The sequence below is a fragment of the Sceloporus undulatus genome, chromosome 4 (assembly GCF_019175285.1).
Source record: "Sceloporus undulatus isolate JIND9_A2432 ecotype Alabama chromosome 4, SceUnd_v1.1, whole genome shotgun sequence".
Lineage (NCBI taxonomy): Eukaryota > Metazoa > Chordata > Lepidosauria > Squamata > Phrynosomatidae > Sceloporus > Sceloporus undulatus.
In genome coordinates this window covers 207,295,375-207,315,433 of record NC_056525.1, presented here as the reverse complement: position 1 = coordinate 207,315,433, position 20,059 = coordinate 207,295,375, and the positions used below count along the sequence as shown (strand labels likewise).

Here is a 20,059-nt window from a genome sequence, read left to right as displayed (position 1 = left end):
TTTTATATCAAACTGTACACACCTTCTGTATGTTAAATGGCATGCCTCCCCCAGCTCCCAAAACTATAGCTGTTACTGAAGTTTTACCCAAAGCAACATGTTATTGCAGTTGCATTTGTTTGGCAAGTTAAAGTTCCCATTGAACAATATTTTGATTCTTTTTACATAGCTTCTTGAGGCACACACTGTTCTTGGAAGCAGCAGATCTGGCCATGAGAATATTTAGTACCTTGACTAGCCTTAACACACACTTGACATAGTATAGTCTTTGAAAAGTTTAGAATACAGTAGCCAGGTGTTTGACAGGGGAGTTCTTCTCAGAAGCATGTAAAACTTGCACTGGCTTTTGATTTGTTTTCAGACCCAGTTCAAAGGAATGACCTTTAAAGATCTTTACAATTTGAAATGAGGGATGTTGGAAGGCCTGCATCCTCCTGTACTAGCCTGCTTATTCTTCACTTGAGGCCCTCTTACGTGACCAGTACTCCCACTCCCAGAAATATGTTTGTCTGGGACTAGGAAACAGTCCTGCAGGTTCTCAGCACACTTAGGATCTGTGACACTCTCCTGAAGGAACACAGTGAAAGCTTTCCTTTTTAAAGAAGGTGTGGAGGCTGAGTGTTTTTCAAATTTTGTAAAAAATTCTGCTGAGCTTGTTTTAACTGAACCGGTTTTCTTGAATGCCCCCTTCTTTTATTCTGTTGCTCTTAATCTTTTCTCATGATTTTTCCCTTTCTATTTTTTCTCTTAAATATTCATTCTTATGAGTTAATTTTTCTTACTTTCCACCTTACTCTTTGTTTAAAGATAGTGCAGAAATGTTTTCAATAAATAAAAGCAATGGTTTCTTCTTCTGGGATACTGATAATGGTGTTGTTAGGCTCACTGAGTGATGATTCTGGTTGTTGACACACTCACGTCTGCTAATGCTTCCACGTTTATGTGCATTAGACCAGGATTTTCCCATAGATGGGATAGCTTCCTCACAAAGAGAGTGCTGTGTTGTTGAGAATTCTTAAGGAAACAAAGGACTGGGTCATAAAGCATGTGGTGCCAACTTCTTATGAGAAAACTTGTCACTCATTTTTGTTGTGTTTTTCCATTTCTGGAGGGGATTTTTGTCCAGTCCCAGGTCTATATCAGGTTGCATGATACCCCCCTTCCTTTTGGAATGGAAATATGTACGTTGGTACATATTTTCCTAAACTATATATTATTATATACATTACCCCCACTGTATGGGGTTCTTTTAAATGTTTTTGCCCATGGTCTGAAGTGTTTCTACACATTTTTGGAATATGTTCATTATTTTAATTGTGTATATTTTTGAAATGTGTCCACCGTTTTTTATGCTACTTTTTCTTTTTAAAATATTTCGCGTGTCTTGGAAATGTATACAATTTCCAAGCCAAGATGCTTTTTCTTTTGCCAGCCTCTTGGATATTTTGAACTTGATATTTTAATAGGGAAATGTGATCCCCAACAGATTTCTTTTCCATCCTTAGTACCCTTAAGTAACTGCTTTAATATGAGGTATAGAGGAACATGAAATAACATGGTATTCATAAATATATATCTGATGCCATGGGCAAATAATTCTGATGCAAGTGTTTAGGATTGGAGCACCAATTAAAACATACATTAAGTAAAGTATAGCACAGCTATTCTGGCATTGTCATACTACACAATATGTGTATATTTTCTAATACACCTCTTTTGTGTAGCTGTACTCTGATTTAGAATATGAAATACATAAATATTGCAAACCATTCTTAGGAAAACAAAAGGCTAAAAAATAAGTATGTAAATAAATTGGCAAAATTTAATTAACAGACAATCATTAGAGAAATCTGGATCCTCCATTTCATCTGTAGAAAAGATAGGGGTAAATGCTAGATTATTGTTTTAATTAAAAGGCCCACCAAACTTTCACTAAGGATCCACTTCTTATTCTAGGTATCAAAATTTCAATGGTGACTTTGCTAAGAATGAATTAGGTTGTGTCAGCTCCAAAGCTTCAGGAGTTCAATAGGATCATTGAAGGTGCATAGAGTTCTGTCATATATGCACACACATAGCCATATTGATGAAGTGTGTCTGTGTAGGTATGGCAAGTGTAGGTATGACATTGAAGCCTTCTGAAGTCACAGATTCACCAACCAAATCTTGATAGCTCCCTGTTTGCTCAGACATCGTCACATCATAAACGTTTGCCATTTTGAATTCTGCCGATAGTGGAATTGATGCTCATCTGACAACCCTTTGCAGTAGAACACTTTATATTTTTCCAGTGGTCAGTGCCAAACTTCCTTCTAGCCTGATCCTGTGACCCTAATACATGGCAACAAGCACTTTTACTATCACAATCCCACAAGTGGCCACCATATGCCAGGCTAAGAGACCAAAGTTTTATTTATTTATTTATTTATGCATCTACAGTACATTTTTTTATTTTACTTTCAATACTTGCCATTTAACACTGTTCCCTCCACCTTAGCTATGTGGTTATGGAGTTTCAGCTTCAGGAATGCCACAGATCTCCTGAAAATGCACTTCCCCCTAGAAGCTTACAACCATGAGGTGGGTAGCTGCTGTACAATTTTACATATCTAATGTATCAGTGCCACCACAGCAATAATTATATTGTATCTAAGTCACTAGTGAAATCAAGAAAACATGTGTTTGTGAACAATAACTTTATTATAAAGCCAATTGTGATTTTAAAAAATCAAGGTTACTATGGGCCCACTGGGGGAATAACCCACATTGAATTCCAGATCCACCATGCTGTATTCCCCAATTCCAAAAGACCCCTAGTTCCCATTATGGAAAGAGGGCCTGTTTGGAATCAAGGTGTTTGGGGTTTTTTTTTGGCACGCTTCTTGTTCCCATTGGGGAAGAGAAGCAGCCATCTCTTTCCTTCTCCCTCTCCCCCTTACTATCTTGGGGAAAGAGTGGAGGCTGACTGGTAGGAGAGAGGGTCTCCCTCTCCACTGCCACCCTTAGATCGGGCAATCCAAGGGTGGCAGTGGCCCCAGAGGGACCCCTTGAGTCTCCCTCTCCACTGCCACCCTTAGATTGGGAGATCTAAGGGTGGCAGAGGCCCCAGAGGGACCCCTTGAGTCTCCCTCTCCATTGCCACCCTTAGATCGGGTGATCCAAAGGTGGCAAAGGCCTCAGAGCGACCCCATGGGTCTCCCTCTCCACTGCCACCCTTGGATCACTGCCTCCTCCTCCTCCCATCCCTTTCCACCGTTGACCTGCCTGCCTACCTTGGTGCTGGTGGCTGGAGCCCAGCGGCAGCGGTGGTGGCCCTCTCCTCCGGTCCTCCTCCTCCATCTGGACCGTTCCCCGCTGCCTGGCCTCCTTCTCCTTCTCTGTCCTGTAGGCCTACCTTACAAGGAGGCTTGGGTGGAAGGAGAGAGGCAGCAGGCCCGGAGGATGTAGGATGTAAGATGTGCATGCGTGCATGCCTCCATCCTCCCAGCCTGCCTTCAGGACCCTGAAAAGGAGGAGGAGAGAGGCAGGCCGGGAGGACGGAGGGACGTATGCATGTATGTCCTTCATCCTCCGTCCTCTGTCCATCCTCCGGGCCTGCTGCCTCTCTCCTTCCGCCCCGGCCTCCTTATAAGGTAGGCCTATGGGGCAGAGAAGGAGAAGGAGGCTGGGCAGCAGGGAATGGTCCAAATGGAGGAGGAGGAGGACTGGAGGAGAGGGCCACCGCTGCCACCAGACCCCAGCCACCAGCACCCAGGTAGGCAGGCAGGCCAGCGGAGGAAGGGAGGGGAGGAGGAGGAAGGAGGGAGGGAGGGAGGGCCGGTGACAGGGAGATGGCAGGGGCCACTGCAGCTTCCCCTGCCATTTCCCTGTCACCAACGGCAGATGCAAATCCGCCAGTTTTCCACTGGGATGAATCAATTTATTTTACAATAAAACTATTCATCCCAAAAAACACCACTGGAATTGGTGTCAGGAAACCTCGGGGGGTTTGGGTTTGCCCCACATTTCCCCCTTTGAAATCGATCTGATAAGAATCAGAATCGATTTCAAATGGGAACTAGGGTCATATACCTCCAATCCTGCTGTGATTTATATTGTAGTGGGAATGAGGCCTTAGTGTACTTAAGTTTTAAGTATATTCATTTCAGATGAGTGCTTTTCTTGCATGTTACTGTAATTCAAATAATCACAACCTGCCTCAGTATTTCTAATCCAAACTCCACCTTCATCAGGTAATCAAAATCAAACTGATCAAAACCAAGATTTCCAGTCATTAACTTCTCTGCTCAGGTTTTACAAACCCAGGGCCATGGCTTCCTTGATTGAATCAATCCACCTGTAGTGCAGTCTACTTCTTTTCCTATTGCCTTCCTATTTACCCAGCTTTACTGTTTTTTTTCTGATGAGTCACATAATCCCATGATACTTCCAAAGTACAACAGCCTCAGTTTTGTTATCTTCATTTCTAATGGGAATTCAAGATCGATTTGATCTAAAATCCATCCATTATATAGCAGGTGCCCACCTCATAGCTGTAAGATATTTTTGCAGTCCACGGCATCCACAGAACTCTTCTTCAGCACCACTTTCCAAACAAGTTGATTCTCTTCCTGTCAGCGTTCTTCACTGTCTGTACATAGAAATTGGAAATAGTATGACCTGGATTATTCTGATTTTGATATTTAATTATATGCCTTTACACTTAAGGATCTTATCTAGTTGCTTCATGGCTTTCCAAGCCTTAGTTGTCTTCTAATTTCTTGATTACAGTCTCCATTTTGCTGAATGATTGAGCCAAAGTGAAGAAAAAAAAACACAATACTTGTTACAGATGGCAGAACATCCCAATCAGCTGTTATGGAACGTATCTTGTATCACACACTTCCCTTTCCTTCCCCCTTCAGTCTTCTTTTATCTAAATCACATTGTAACAAAAATAGAAAAATTACTTCAGGTGGCATACCCATTAAGGTCCAAGGCATCTTTCTTCTGCTTCCTCGTCAGCACATTAAAATGAATAGTGTAGCAGAGATTTAAACCTAATAGTCTCACTTGATATGGTGGTGAAAGGTTATGCATTGCTTTAAAAGAATAATAATAGCCTAGAACTGGCTGGATGTGTCCCAAGATGAAGGGTGCAATTGGCTATGTAAAGTCTGTATTGCTCCAAGAGTTGCTTTAGGGATGAACTAACCTTTAATTTAAAATTGAGCTGACCATCCAGCCACTTCTGGGGTTCAAATCAGGAATGGGGCAGCTCACCTAGGGTTGTAGACAATGAGGAAGGTGTTGCCCCAGGAAGCTTGACATCTTTTCTTCTTTCATTTGTACAGAAATCTGTACCTGTTCCTATATTAGGGAACACTGACCTGGTATGCTTTCTCAGTCAGCTGCACAGGTGCTGCATGTAAATCTGTAAGTACACACATATATCTTTGCTGAATTCATAGTGCCTGACACTCTTCCTCTATGTGATACATGTGTGCTCCTTGTGAAATGACCTGTGGCATAACTAACCAGCTGATCAAAACAGAGAGCAAGGATTGGATGAAGGTCCCTTAACATCTGATTAGTGCTCTTGGTGACAACTCTATGTCAGTAGAATGATGAAGTTGTTCTAGGTTTTAGTCTAAAGCACTGGGATGCACACATTTGCCTTTAGATTTCTGTCAGTCATGGATAGCAGTTACCATGTCAGTGAGACAGTGAATCTCTTCTAGGTTTTAGCCTGAATTTTAAATGAGCTATCCTTTGTGCCTTATCCACAAATTAGGTTCAGCACTTTGGATAGTGCCTTTAAATTTTGGACTAATATCTAGAACAGTTTCATCATTCCACTGACTTGGTAGCTACCAGCTGCTAGAGCTCTCTGCTCATTGAAACACCTAGAATTGCCCGGAAGGAAGCAGTGGAAAGCTCAAGATGAAAGACACACTTTCATTTAAATCAAAGCTTACCACTAAAGTGCCTTGGTGTTCCCAGAATCTAGTGCTAATCTGTTCAGTATTTATAGCAACAAACATGATCCAGTAATGGCATGTCTGCTGTTCAAGTTTGTGAGTCACATGTACTTTTTTGTTTGTTTCCTAATTCCTGCTTCTGCTAACTATATTTGAGTATAGCCACAGTAGAAGTTGTAGTAGCAGTTCTAGTATTTGTGTTTCTTAAAACAAGCCAGATATTCAAAGGCCTTTGGGTATGCACAAGTATCTGTATGCATGTTTATATTTAACTGTTCATTACTTCACTCTGTCTTGACAATCAAATCCTTCTTGGTTGGAAATAAACTCCAGACATGGTTGTGTGACTCCATTTCTCTATTCTGGTTTCCTATACTGGCACCAGGAGGAATAAATATATCTGTAGTATCTATTCCAGAGATTATTAACTCTTGGTTACAAATTCTTTTTGCAATTAGCAAAAATACAAATTTGTGACAAGTGGCTCATGGAGCCATGTACTCAGGGCTGGAGAATTGCAACCTTTAACAACAACAACAAAACACCCAAGTAACCCTTTTTCTACTGAAGCCCTTTTTGTGATGTAAGCATTTCAAATAGTGTTTAAATAGAAGACACCATGAACAAAGAAGGGACTTTTTTGTACAACTGCATTTATGTGTCATTTTTGTTTTTGTTTTTTACAGTGTCTCCTGTTCTCTTGGATCCATGAAAGCAGTGTGGGGAGCAACTGGAGTGGGGGGGATTCTTGAAACTATCAATGCAAATGGCTTTGTTTTCTCTTCCAGACAGAATAACTTGTTTTACGACTAGTGATGTGTTTAAAGATTTGTCTTGGAAGTGCTGCCTATAAGGTTACAAAAGGTTAGATTAATTTCATTATGCCATAATGATCCATGAAGTTCTGGGATGAAGGAGAGGAGGAATGCATTATTTTCATTTAAGGAGTGGTGACTGCTTTAAATACAAGCTACCACTAATCTGTTTATTTATATCCATGAGCACTTGGCTTTAATGAATTTCTAAATAATAAAATGCATGATTGCTTGTTACTCTGATCAGTACAACTGATAAATATCCATGGTGAAGATATATAATGGCCATGATTGAAGACAGAGTTAGATTCTCTTAAGCTCATTTAAATTAGTGGGTTAAACTTGGCCTAATTTTTTGCACTCAGTACACATGAACATCTCTAATGCTCTATGCTCTATGGCCAGCAGAGAAACACAGTATACAAGAAAGATAAAATAAAAAGACAATGGAATCAATACACAGAAGGGTTATACAAAAAAGATGGAAAAATTAATGACACGTGGGAAGTAGAATCATAGAATCATAGAATCATAGAATCATAGAGTTGGAAGAGACTACTAGGGCCATCCAGTCCAACCCCCTGCCATGCAGGAAATCCAAATCAAAGCATCCCTGACAGATGGCCATCCAGCCTCTGTTTAAAGACCTCCAAGGAAGGAGACTCTATCACCCTCCGAGGGAGTGCATTCCATTGTCGAACAGCCCTTACTGTCAGGAAGTTCCTCCTAATGTTCAGGTGGAATCTCTTTTCCTGTAGCTTGCATCCATTGTTCCGGGTCCAGTTTTCTGGAGCAGCAGAAAACAAGTTTGCTTCCTCTTCAACATGACATCCTTTCAAATATTTAAACATATCGCCTCTTAACCTTCTTTTCTCCAGGCTAAACATCCCCAGCTCCCTAAGTCGTTCCTCATAGGGCATGGTTTCCAGACCCTTCACCATTTTTGTCGCCCTCCTTTGGACACGCTCCAGTTTCTCAATGTCCTTTCTGAATTGTGGTGCCCAGAACTGGACACAATATTCTAGGTGGGGCCTGACCAGAGCAGAATACAGTGGCACTATTACTTCTCTTGATCTAGACACTATACTTCTATTGATGCAGCCTAAAATAGCATTGGCCTTTTTAGCTGCCGCATCACACTGTTCACTCATGTTCAACTTGTAGTCTACTTGGACTCCTAGATCCCTTTCACACGTAGTTTCATTCAGCCAGGTGTCACCCATCCTATATCTGTGCATTTTATTTTTCCGCCCTAAGTGCAATACCTTACATTTCTCCGTGTTGAATTTCATTTTGTTAGCTTTGGTCCAGCTTTCTAGTCTATTCAGGTCATTTTGAATCTTGATCCTGTCCTCTGGGGTATTAGCTATTCCCCCTAATTTGGTGTCATCTGCAAATTTGATAAGTATGCTCCCAATTCTGTCATCCAGGTCATTGATAAAGATGTTGAATAGCACTGGGCCCAGGACAGAGCCCTGTGGGACCCCACTGGTCACTTCTCTCCAGGATGAAAAGGAGCCATTGTTGAGCACCCTTTGGGTTCGGCCGGTCAACCAATTACAGATCCATGTAACAGTTCCTTTGTCTAGCCCACATTTTACAAGCTTGTTTGCAAGTATGTCATGGGAAACCTTGTCAAAGGCCTTAGTGAAATCAAGATATACTATATCCACAGCATTCCCTTCATCTACCAAGCTGGTAATTTTATCAAAGAAAGAGATTAGGTTTGTCTGGCATGACTTGTTTCTCTGAAACCCATGTTGATTTTTTGTGATTATGGCATTGCCTTCTAGATGTTCACAGACTCTCTGTTTAATGATCTGCTCCAGAATCTTTCCTAGTACTGATGTCAGACTAACTGGACGATAATTGTTGGGATCCTCTTTTTTCCCCTTTTTGAAGATGGGGACAACGTTTGCCCTCCGCCAGTCTGCTGGGATCTCTCCTGTTTTGCAGGAGTTTTCAAAGATTATTGCCAATGGCTCCGATATGACATTTGCCAGTTCTTTTAATACCCTTGGATGGAGTTCATCTGGTCCCGGAGACTTAAATTCATTTAGATTAATAAGGTGTTCCTCTACTATCTCTTTACTTATTCTGTGCTGAAATTCCCCTATTCTGTCCTCTGCTCCATTATCCTCAGGTTGAGCACCCTTTGCCTTTTCTGAGAAGACTGTGGCAAAGAAGGTGTTGAGTAATTCTGCCTTTTCTCTGTCTTCTGTTAGCATTTTGCCATCTTCTCCACGCAGTGGCCCTACCGTTTCCTTCTTCTTCCTTTTGCTGCGGACATATCCAAAAAAGCCCTTTTTATTGTTCTTAACCTCTCTAGCAAGCCTGAGTTCATTCTGCGCTTTGGCTTTTCTGACTTTACCCCTATACATGCCTGCTATTTCTTTGAATTCCTTTTTTGTGATTTCCCCCTTTTTCCATTTCTTATACATCTTCCGTTTCAAACTTAGCTCCGTTGAAAGTTCCTTAGTCATCCATCCTGGTTTCTTGAGACACCTCCCGTTTTTCTTTCTCACTGGAACTGTTTGAAATTGTGCCTTCAGTATCTCTCTTTTGAGAAACTCCCATCCGTCATGAACTCCTTTATCTTTTAGTATTTCTGACCATGGAATCGCCCTCAATACTTCTCTAAGTTTACTGAAATCCGCTCTCCTAAAGTCTAGGATGCATGTCTGACTATGCCTGGCTTCTCCTTTCCACTGTATTACAAACTCCAGGAGAACATGGTCACTTCCACCTAATGATCCCACCACTTGCACCCCATTAACCAAGTCATCCTTGTTGGTTAGGATCAGATCTAAAATAGCTGACCCCCTTGTTGCCTCTTCCACCTTTTGGACAATGAAATTGTCTTCCAGGCAAGTGAGGAATTTGCTAGGCCTTGAGGATTTTGCTGAGTTTGACTTCCAGCAAATATCAGGATAGTTGAAGTCGCCCATCACTACTACATCTCTCCTTTCTGACTGTGTGGTCATCTGTTCTAGAAAGATATCATCCAATTCCTCCGTCTGACTTGGGGGTCTGTAGTAGACTCCCACCGTAACATCCTTGTTGTTTCCCTCCCCTTTGATTCTTATCCAGATGCTCTCCACCTGGCTTCCATGATTGATGTCCTGGATCTCTTCACTGGTGTAAATATCTCTGACATATAGTGCTATTCCTCCTCCTTTCCTGTTTGGCCTATTTCTCTTAATAAGGTTATACCCCTCTATTTCCACATTCCAATCATGAGACTCATCCCACCAGGTTTCAGTGATGCCTATTATATCATATTTGCTTTATTGTACTAGGAGTTCGAGTTCATCTTGCTTATTTCCCATGCTCTGTGCATTAGTGTAGAGACATCGCAGACCTTGGTTCCCTTTTACTTGCTGCCTGTGCAAGTTTTTTTGCCTCCCACTGTTGGGTCCTTGCACTGTTTGCCTTGTTTCCTCTATGTCAGTTTGACTATTTTCGCCATCCCTTTCACCTTCCTTAATATTGTCTCCCTTCCCCTTGGAACTCAGTTTAAAGCCCTCCTGATCAAGTTCTTGAGACTGTTGGCAAAAACATTTCTTCCAACTGGCGTGAGATGCAACCCGTCTGTTGCAAGAAGTCCCTCCTCATGGAACCGCAGCCCATGATCGAAGAATCCAAATCCTTCTCGGCGGCACCATCTGCGAAGCCAGTTGTTCACATCCGCTATTTTCCTCTCCCTTCCTGGACCATGCCCTTCAACTGGCAGAAGAGACGAGATGACAACCTGTACATCCATTCCTTTCAGCTTCCTACCAAGCGCCTCATAATCCCTTTTGATGTTCTGAATGCTGTGTCTTGCAGTATCATTAGTTCCCACGTGGGGTATTTGTCAGTAGGCTTGACCAGTCTTGTCAGCCTCTCTGTCACATCCCGGATTTTTGCACCTGGAAGACAACACACCTCTCGAGACATCTTGTCAGGCCTACAAATCACTGCTTCTGTACCCCTCAGCAAGGAGTCCCCCACTACGACCACACGCCTCCTCCGAGGCTTAGCAGCGACTGTTCCCTCGGGTGGGACTCTCAGGCTTCCCTGCTCTGTCCCTGAAGTCTGTCCATGCTGCTCTTCTTCATCCTCCTTGATAAGGGAAAGAGCTTCGAATCGATTCTCTAGATCCATATGAAAATAAATCTCGAATTTTGAGAAGCAAATTGAAAGCTGCATTCAGAGCAATTAGGAGAAATAAGTCCCCAGAAACAGATCATACCAATAGAACTGCTTCAAGCTACCGAGACAGAATCAACTTTAGTCCTAACTAAAATCTGTCAACAAATATGAAAAATAAAACAATGGATGATGAAGAAAGCTGATAAAAAGAAAATCAATTCATTTGAGAAGTGATGCTGAGGAAGCATTTTGTGGATACCGTGGATGACTAAAAGGTCGAACAAATGGGTCCTACAACAAACCAAGCCTGAATTCTCCCTAGAAGCCAAGATAACTAAATTGAAACTGTCATACTTCAGCCACATCATGAGAAGACAGAACTCACTAGAAAAGATGATAATGACTGGAAAGGTTGAAGGCAGTAGGAAGAGAGAAGGACCACATACCAGAAGGATAGACCTAATCAAGGACACTGCCCTTAGTCTGTAGGACCTGAGCAGAGCTGTTAATGGGTGTGTCCTGGAGGTGTCTCATTCACAGGATAGCCATGAACTGAGGTCGACTCTAAGGCAATTAACAACAACAACAACAAATGAAATAGAAATATACTTGGTGGCCACATGACATCTGTCAGTCTAGAGTTTGGGAAAGTATCTTTTTGGACTATATCCCAGAATTCCTCAACCAGTGTGTCCAGTGGGATTCTAGTTGTTGTGGTCCAAAAAAAACCTTTTCCAAGCTCTGTGCCAGTGCATGCTATCACTGAGTTTAGCTCAGAGATGACAAACAGGAAGAATTAAGTGCATCTGCAAATAATCCATGGCATAGTTTGCAAAGACATAGCAAGCCAGTGGTTAGTCCAGATGGAAATGGAGAAAAAACATTTCTTTCAAACTGTTTTAGGAGCTACACAGCTGGGCACATTTTATTTCTTACAAGGGAAAAGATTGTAACTGAATCACTTAACATTGTTGAGAATATGAAAACATGAAACAAAAGTATTGATCCAAGAATTCACCAAAGAAAAGAATCCAGATACCCACTGGTGTGTTTGATTTTTTTCCCCTTTAAGGGTACATGAACTGTTTCTCAGGGAAACATAAAGCTTAATGCTTTGGCCTTAGCATGCACTGTTCAAGCATACATGAAAGCAAGTGTTATTTTTGTTGTTAATTTTACATTATGCTCACCTTAATTGCATTAGCTGCTAAACAGAGCCAGGAATAATGGCATTTTAAAAAAGAAAATTGCAATAATCTTCAGAAAGCTACTCCATAATGGAGCAGCCTAATTAATTTATCCATGCAGCCATCCATAATGGCAGCACTTTATCATTTCCACAGATGGAGGTTGAAAGAATTAACAATGGCTTCCTCCCACCCTCTCAGCAGACATCTCTCATAGTGTTTAGCCAATGACCATTTGCCTTTTAAAGATGCATTGCTTTGCCAAGTTAAGCATTTGCAATGGTTGCTGGTGCACCCAAGAACTGCATGACTGCATATACTGCTCAAGAGAAGAGAGAAATGCACCTTAGTATTGATCAGGAAAAGCTGCATTCTTGAGACAAAGGGTTAAACTAATGAGCTTCTTTGAGCCCAGTCTTTCTTATTAGGCACTGTGTGATTATCTATCTGATTTTTAATGTGGAGTCGAAGGCTTTCATGGCCGGCATCCATAGTTTTTTGTGGGGTTTAGTGGGCTATGTGGCCATGTTCTAGAAGAGTTTCTTCCTGACATTTCGCCAGCATCTGTGGCTGGCATCTCTGCAGTCACCCCATGAGTTTTAAGGCTCAATAGAGAACCAGTGTGATGTGGTGGTTTGAGTGTTGGACTGCCATTCTTGAGACCATGGTTCAAATCTCCACTAAGCGATAGAAACCCACTGGGTGACCTTTGGCAAGTCACATACTCTAAGCCACAGGGGAAGTCAATGGCAGACCTCTTCTGACCAAATCTAGCCATGAAAATGCAGTGATTGGTTTGCCTTTAAAAAAAAAAAAGGTAATGGTTTTCCCATGACATGATTGTCTAGTCATAACCAACTGTAAGGGGCAGTGTTCATATCTGTTATTCAGCTGAAAAGCCAGCATAGTCCAAAAATGACCAGTGGTCATGTGGCCAGCATTACTGTATGGAATGCTGTTAACTTCCCACTGAAGTGGTATCTATTTATCTACTTGCATTTGCATGCTTTCAAACTGCTAGGTTGGCAGAAGCTGGGACTAATGACAGGCACTCACTCCATCATGCCACACTTCGGCCTTGAACTGCCAACCTTCTGACCTCACTATCATCAGAATTGGCATCTTGGCCACTAAGCCACTGCATTCCTACAGGTTTGCCTTAGAGTTATCAAATGTCAGAAGTGACTTGATGAAACACTAAAACAGGGACTGGAACCTGGATTTTCCAAGTCCAATTCTAATGACTACTAAAACATCACAAGTTCAATTTATTTTCAAAACAACCTCTGGGCAAGATTGTGCAATGGGAAATGTCTCATGTACCACACACTCAAACATACATACTCACTCTTTCATTTATTTGAAATATTACCCAGTCTCACAATAACTTGGCTTGGATTCCTAACTGGTTTCCTTATGTCTAAAGAAATAACTTAATTTACACGCGTGAGTTCCATATACAGTGATAGAAGTGTATGAATATTATACAACACTAAATCACAACTACTAACCATGGATGGTTATGCTGCTGTCATTAAATCTGTAGGTTTCCCTGTGCAATAATGTGACAATAGCTAATGTCACATAAATATTCTGGGAGCTGGGTTGGATGAAGATAAAAAAAAAATTTGATTTTTTAATTTGTTGCTTCCTTTGTATTAATATGTATTATTTTATTATTTTGGAGAATGTACACCATAAGCAGGCTTATTTTTTATCTATTTTACCTATTTTATTGATTGTATGTACAGTGCTGTGTAAATTTAGAGCGATATATAAATAAAGTGTAATAATAATAATAAATTCCTTATTTCCCTGGCAATGAAAACAAAAGAAGACAGTCTTCTTTCAGTAAACTAGAAAGCAACACTGATCATTCATTCATTGGCCTTTTTGATTGGTTACAGTCATATCTGGCCTTTTCTCCAATAAGGTCAGGATAGCATACATAGCTGGCCTCTTCCTCATTGTATCCATATGCTAACCCTCTCAAGTAGGGTAGTTTGAGATAGAGTGAATTGTGCAAGGTTGCCTAGTGAGCTTCATGGTTCAGTCTGGACATTGTCCTTCTCTCTCTCTCTCTCTCTCTCTCTCTCTCTTTAACTATTTCACTTTAAATTGCTGCATTCTGCAAGCTAGATTTCTGCAAAGATCAGTTGGTTGGTGGCCTCTGTGATTTCTCTGTTCTCTTTTCCTTTGAAAGCAGCAGCACACAGAGCTCAGCAAGTGGAGTTCATGAGAAGAGCATGTGAAGGATGTCCTCTTATTGCAACTGCCATCTCTTTGCTACTGTCCACTGCCGGTTCAATGCTTGCAGTGCCCACTGTCCAGATTTTCATTAACAGCCAGGGACCTTTGGACAAGGTTCTAAACCTAAAGATTTTAGTTGAGCATCAAAGGCCTAAGAATTCTAACCATTGCCCATTTGACAATATGTTATCTTCCACTGTGAACACTCCTGTCAGATTCAGAAAGTAAAAACTAATTGCTGAAAGCAAATATAAAACCCATTCAGAGGAGTTTGGGGCATCTGTGCCTTACCCTCCTTTCATTTCACAGATGAAAACTGGGACACAATTTATCTATTGGTCATATCAAAATCCATAATTTTGGCCGCAAAACTCTCCCTCGACTTGTACATGAAGTTGACTTATAGTCAAGTATATATAGTAACTAGAAGGCATTAATTGTTGCACCAGTAAAAAGTAACTGGAAGATGTTACTCATTGCACACACCTAGATTGCTACTACTATTCTTTCTATACTTCTTGTTGCTATAGCCCACCTTTTTCCAGAACTGACTCTCAGGACAGTTTAATGAAACAGACACAGATAATAAAACATAGGTAAAAATTTCAAAAAAGGAATTGTTAAAATATAATCAGATTATGAATACCAGTAAAACCATTTAAAACACATGCATTAAAAATGGAGAAAATGTTATTGTTAAAATATAATTAAACTATGTATACCATGAAAACCATTTAAAACATATGTATTTAAAAATGATAATAACAGGACATAGTGAAAAGTCCTTACAGCAACTTACTAAAAGCCTGCTGGGCTGAAGATATTTTCACCTGCTGACAGCGGGATAGCAAATGTAATATTATTATGATCTTGTTACCAAAATGATAACTTCTCACTGGTAACTTGTTACTGGTAAGGATGTGGCTTGAAACTGTTCCTTTCAAGCTCTCTTATACACTGACAATGGGACTGGTCCTCTGCCACATTTGAGGGAAGCAGATTGCTTTAGTGGGTGCAGGATTACTGGTGTGGCACATACAGTTCTATGATTTAAGTAACACTGGCAGGAGTGGTCAGTTTAAGAAGGGCTGTGAGGCCCCAGCAACAGTACTTGAAATAGTTTCTATACTTCATCTAATATCAGAATTGGTCCTGTTTTGGATGATACTGAAAGGCATATAATGATAACAGACCTCCTTGTGGTATTCCTGCTAGGGTTGTGTAACCAATTCAGACAAATCCTGAACTGATTCAGTCTGTTCTGAATTGATCAGATTGAACTGGTGTGAAATGATTTGGATTGATTCATCAATCTGGACATGAAACTGGAGTAAAAGAAATCCAAACAATATGTTGGCCAAAGCTTGCAAAATAGCACATATAAGAAGTATATTGAGGAGGGGGATGTGTATCGGGACTGAGCTCATTGACAGCTCTAACTTCTAGCCTGGAGCAAAAATCTCACCAATACTCTCCAGTTACAGTGCTAGGAGAGAGGGTGGCTGAGAAATTTGAAAGCTTTAATTCTCTGTTGATTTTAATGCCAGTCTAAGTCAGGTTGGAAAATTCTCGGTTTAATTTGGGCATAGTTTGAATCACTGAAGGCCAGTATGGTGTATGGACTAGACTCTGGAGACCAGATTCCAGATCCCTGATGCACCATGGAAACCCAGTGGGTGACCTTGGGCAAGTCACACTCTCTGTGTCTCAGAGGACGGCAAAGGCAAACTCTTTCTGAACAAATTTTGCCAAGAAAACCCAATTATAGGGTCATTTTATGATTGTCATAAGTCATAAATGACTGGAAGACACACAACAATAAAAACAGCAACAGCTGAATTACAGAATTGTGCCATAAATGAACTTGTGGGAAGGCATGGAGAAATCCCTAATTCCTGCATGTTCCTGGAGAGAGCGAAGAGAGAGACAGAGGTTGTTTCCAGTGCTACAAAATCATGGATGATGATATTACAGAGCTTTACAACTTGACGGACCCCAGAGGACCATTTGTGAATGCCACAGCTGCAAAGTGTCACTCACAGGGAATGCACAGAGGATGCTACTATGGGTGCATAGGAGAGAGTCAAAAATGCCAAGCTAATGGGAATTATGTCAGACTAATGGAAGGCAGCTGGCTCTTGTGAATTAGGTAGTAGGCTAGTATTTGCTTTTCAGCATAGCCAGATGGAGCAGGGACAATGTCTGCTGCTAGAGCAGCATCTGGGAAATTCCTAAGGAAACAGACATAAGGAAGCCAGACCTCCACATCTTCCAGCATTTGCCTCTGTAGCAGAGGTGGCCTGGATCCAAAAGGGATGCCAAGCAGCCTTAGCAAAGACTTAAGCAAGCTCTGTCCATCCTACAGCTAAAGCTTCACTGGGATTCATTTAAGATCAAAATCTTTCCAGGCAAGCTGGCACAGTGACTATGTCCTTCTGCAGCTGTCAGACACACTCCACTTGATTTCATGCCAGTAAGCATTATTCAATACAGTGTTGTTAAATCAGAAATGCCGCCTTTCAAATGGCTGCATTTCAGAATCAATGGCATTGTCATTTTGCAACATGGAAGGGGGGGGGGATGCCAGTTATAATTAAAAAAAAATCCAGTCATATATGTTAAAGCAATAAACTCTTTCCTAAATGAATACATGTTTGGAATCTCCCATGACAATTAATAGTAATAAAAAAGAAACCCTCGACAAGCCATAACAACTGATTTTTATCTACTGTATTATACTCATTATCCACCTAACTAGACTGCTCTCCACCCCCGCCGCCCGTGTCTGACTTTATGTAGTTTATAAAAGCCACAGGCATTTTGGCATCTCCTCTTTTTCTTATTCCAATATATCCATGGATTGGCAATAGACTGACTGACTCCAGAACTTTTTAAAAGCCTGTTTTGAGGACATAGGTTTGAAACAAACTTTATAGCATGCCAGATTTGAAAATGCAGATAAACACTACACTTCAGTTTCAGGGTGTGTACATGAGCATGTACACATACATGCACACATATCATGTCTTTTAGTCTGATCCATGGCCATTGATACAAACTCTATTTGTTGTAGGAAAAAGTTCTTTTGAGATCTGAGCTGTTAAAATAGTGGTGGGGAACATGAGATATTCTAGAGTTATACAGAAATTGTCCATACTTTCTTGAGAACAGAAGGAAATGGTAGCAACACTTTATTAAAACAGAACAAATAGGCAGAGGCATAGAACCTCTAACTATTACCACCATCTGAAAACAAAATCTTATACACAACAAGGAATTTCCTATTCATATGCTTTAAAGCAGATAATTGTTGTTTTTGTTGTTGTTGTGTTCCTTCAAGATGTTTCCAACTTATGGCAAGCCTAAGGTGAACCTATCATACAGTTTTCTTGGCAAGTTTCATCAAAAGAGATTTGCCACTGCCTTCCTCAGATGCTGAGTGAGTGTGACTTGTCCAGGGTCATCCAGTGGGTTTACATGGTGGAGCCAGGATTCAAACTATGTTTCCAGTCATAGTTCCCAGTCATAGTCCAACATTCATACCACTATACTACACTGACTCTCTAAGGCAGATGATGCCTCCTACATTTTATTTTTTTACTCGTTAGGACATGGGTGTTGGACTACAGTTTCCCTCAGCCCCATTCCCCATGGTTAGCAATTGTGGAAATTTTAGTCCAACAACATCACAGTCCCTTTCACACTACACAAATATAGCACTCCAATTTCACTTTAACTGCTCTGACTATACCATACTGAATCCTGAAGACTATAGTTTAATGAGGCATTAGAGTTCGCTGGCTGACAAGTCTAAATCCCTAGATTCTCTTGGATGTTGCTATGGCAGCTAACTTGGAATCATAGTGCTGTAATTGTGAAGTGCGAAAGGCCCCTAGAGTGTTGCAGCTACCTCCAATTTAGAAGTTGGTTTAATTAGGCAATCAACTTCTTTTATGAATGCATGAAATATGGGTCACAAGGGAGTTTTGTACAACTAACCTTTGAGGGATGTGTCAGTCTGTTGATTTGTATGGAAAAACAAAGGTTGCAATCAGGAAAATAGGTTTTGGGGGAGGATCTGATACCACTTCCCCTAAACACAAGGAGCAACAAGGTTAAGGATGAGCATAGAGGCAAACAATTTCCCCATTTCTTTCTCCAATTGAAGCCCTATCAAATAGAATGGAATAGTATAGGCCAGAATAGGAAGAATAAATAGGAGTAGAATCAACCTTGAATAGTATGCCATTTTTCAAAGAGTGCTGTGGTGTAGTGGCTAAGATGCCAATTCTGGTGATCATAAGGTCAGATGGTTGGCAGTTCGAGGCCCAAAACTGCATGATGGAGTGATCTCCCATCACTAGTCCCAGCTTCTGCCAACCTAGCAATTCAAAAGCATGCAAATGCAAGTAGTTAGTTACCATTTTGGTGGGAAGGTAACAGTGTTCTGTACAGTCATTCTGGCCACATGACCACTCAAGTCTTTGAACAACGCTGGCTCTTTGGCTTACTAACAGAGATGACCACTGCCCCCTACAGTCAATTATGATTAGGCATGCATCCCAAGGGAAAACCTTTACCTTTAAAAGGTGGTGGAAGCCTAGCGTCCTGCAGAGAAGACACTTATTTCTTATGTTCCTTTGTTCTTATTATTTCCTGATCAAGGAGTTCCCCAATTTTTTGAAGCAGTGAAAAAAAACTGCAAATTCTATTTGATCAATAGTGGATTAGGAGTGGAGAGAGAAGCATGCAAACCTTTGTGAGTGATGCCTCATGCTAAAGACTGCAGGCACGTTGTTCTTGGATATCTCTTAGACTGCATCCGTGCTGCAGAAATAGTCCAGTTTGACACCGCTTTAACTGCCATGGCCCAAGGCTATTGATTTGTGGGATCTATAGTTTCTTGTCACACCAGAGTTCTCTGACAGAGAAGGCTAAATGTCTCACAAAACTACAGTTCCACGAAAATACCACTTTAACTGCCACTGCCTTGGCAGTTAAAGTGGTATCAAACTGAATTATTTCAGTAGTGTGGATGCAGCCTTAGAGTCTAATGGAAAATCTAGGCCCGTTACAAACGGGCCTTTAAGTACGGACTCAGTCCGTACTAGGGTTAGGAAGGGGCAGTGCTTCTGCACCCCCTAACCGAAGTACAGACTGAGTCCGTACAAAATGGCTGTGCCCCTTCCACATGGGGGGCCACCATGACGACGTCACGACCACGCTGCCTCTATACGGGGCGGCGCAGACATGACGTCATCGCTCCGCACGAGGGCGCTTAATGCGCCCTTTGCGCGGAGCAGGAAGGAGCTCCGTTTCAGAGCTCCTTCCTGGTTTGTGTTGCTGGGCGCAGCCTTCAGACAGCTGCACCCAGCAACGCAAGGGAGAAAGGGGCCAAGTGGCCCCTTTCTCCTCCTCCCCACCGCCGTGGGGTGTTCTTGGGGCTTGAAGCCCCAAGAACACTCCTTTCCAGGCTGCGGGGAAGTGACCTTTTGCCGCTTCCCCGCAGCCTGCAAAGCGGCGGATCGGGGCCTCGGAGGCTGCCTATCTGGCAGCTGAGGCCCCGATACACCGGGGAATGGCGCGCCTACAGGCCGCTCCAAAGGAGCAGTCTGTAACGCGCCCTAGCCTACTTTCACAACAGAAAATTTTCCCTACAAAGAAACACCCATATACTGCAGGCTGCCAGGGACCAAGATGAAAAGTAAGTATG

General features: G+C 41.6%; 1 long non-coding RNA gene across 1 annotated transcript; it reads left to right on the top strand.

Annotated features, from left to right (window-relative positions):
- Positions 1-2,495: 2,495 nt before the first annotated feature.
- Positions 2,496-7,011, top strand: LOC121928134. Its single transcript, XR_006103446.1, has 3 exons — positions 2,496-2,580; positions 5,334-5,415; positions 6,647-7,011. It is a non-coding gene; the product is annotated as an uncharacterized LOC121928134 (long non-coding RNA).
- Positions 7,012-20,059: the final 13,048 nt, after the last annotated feature.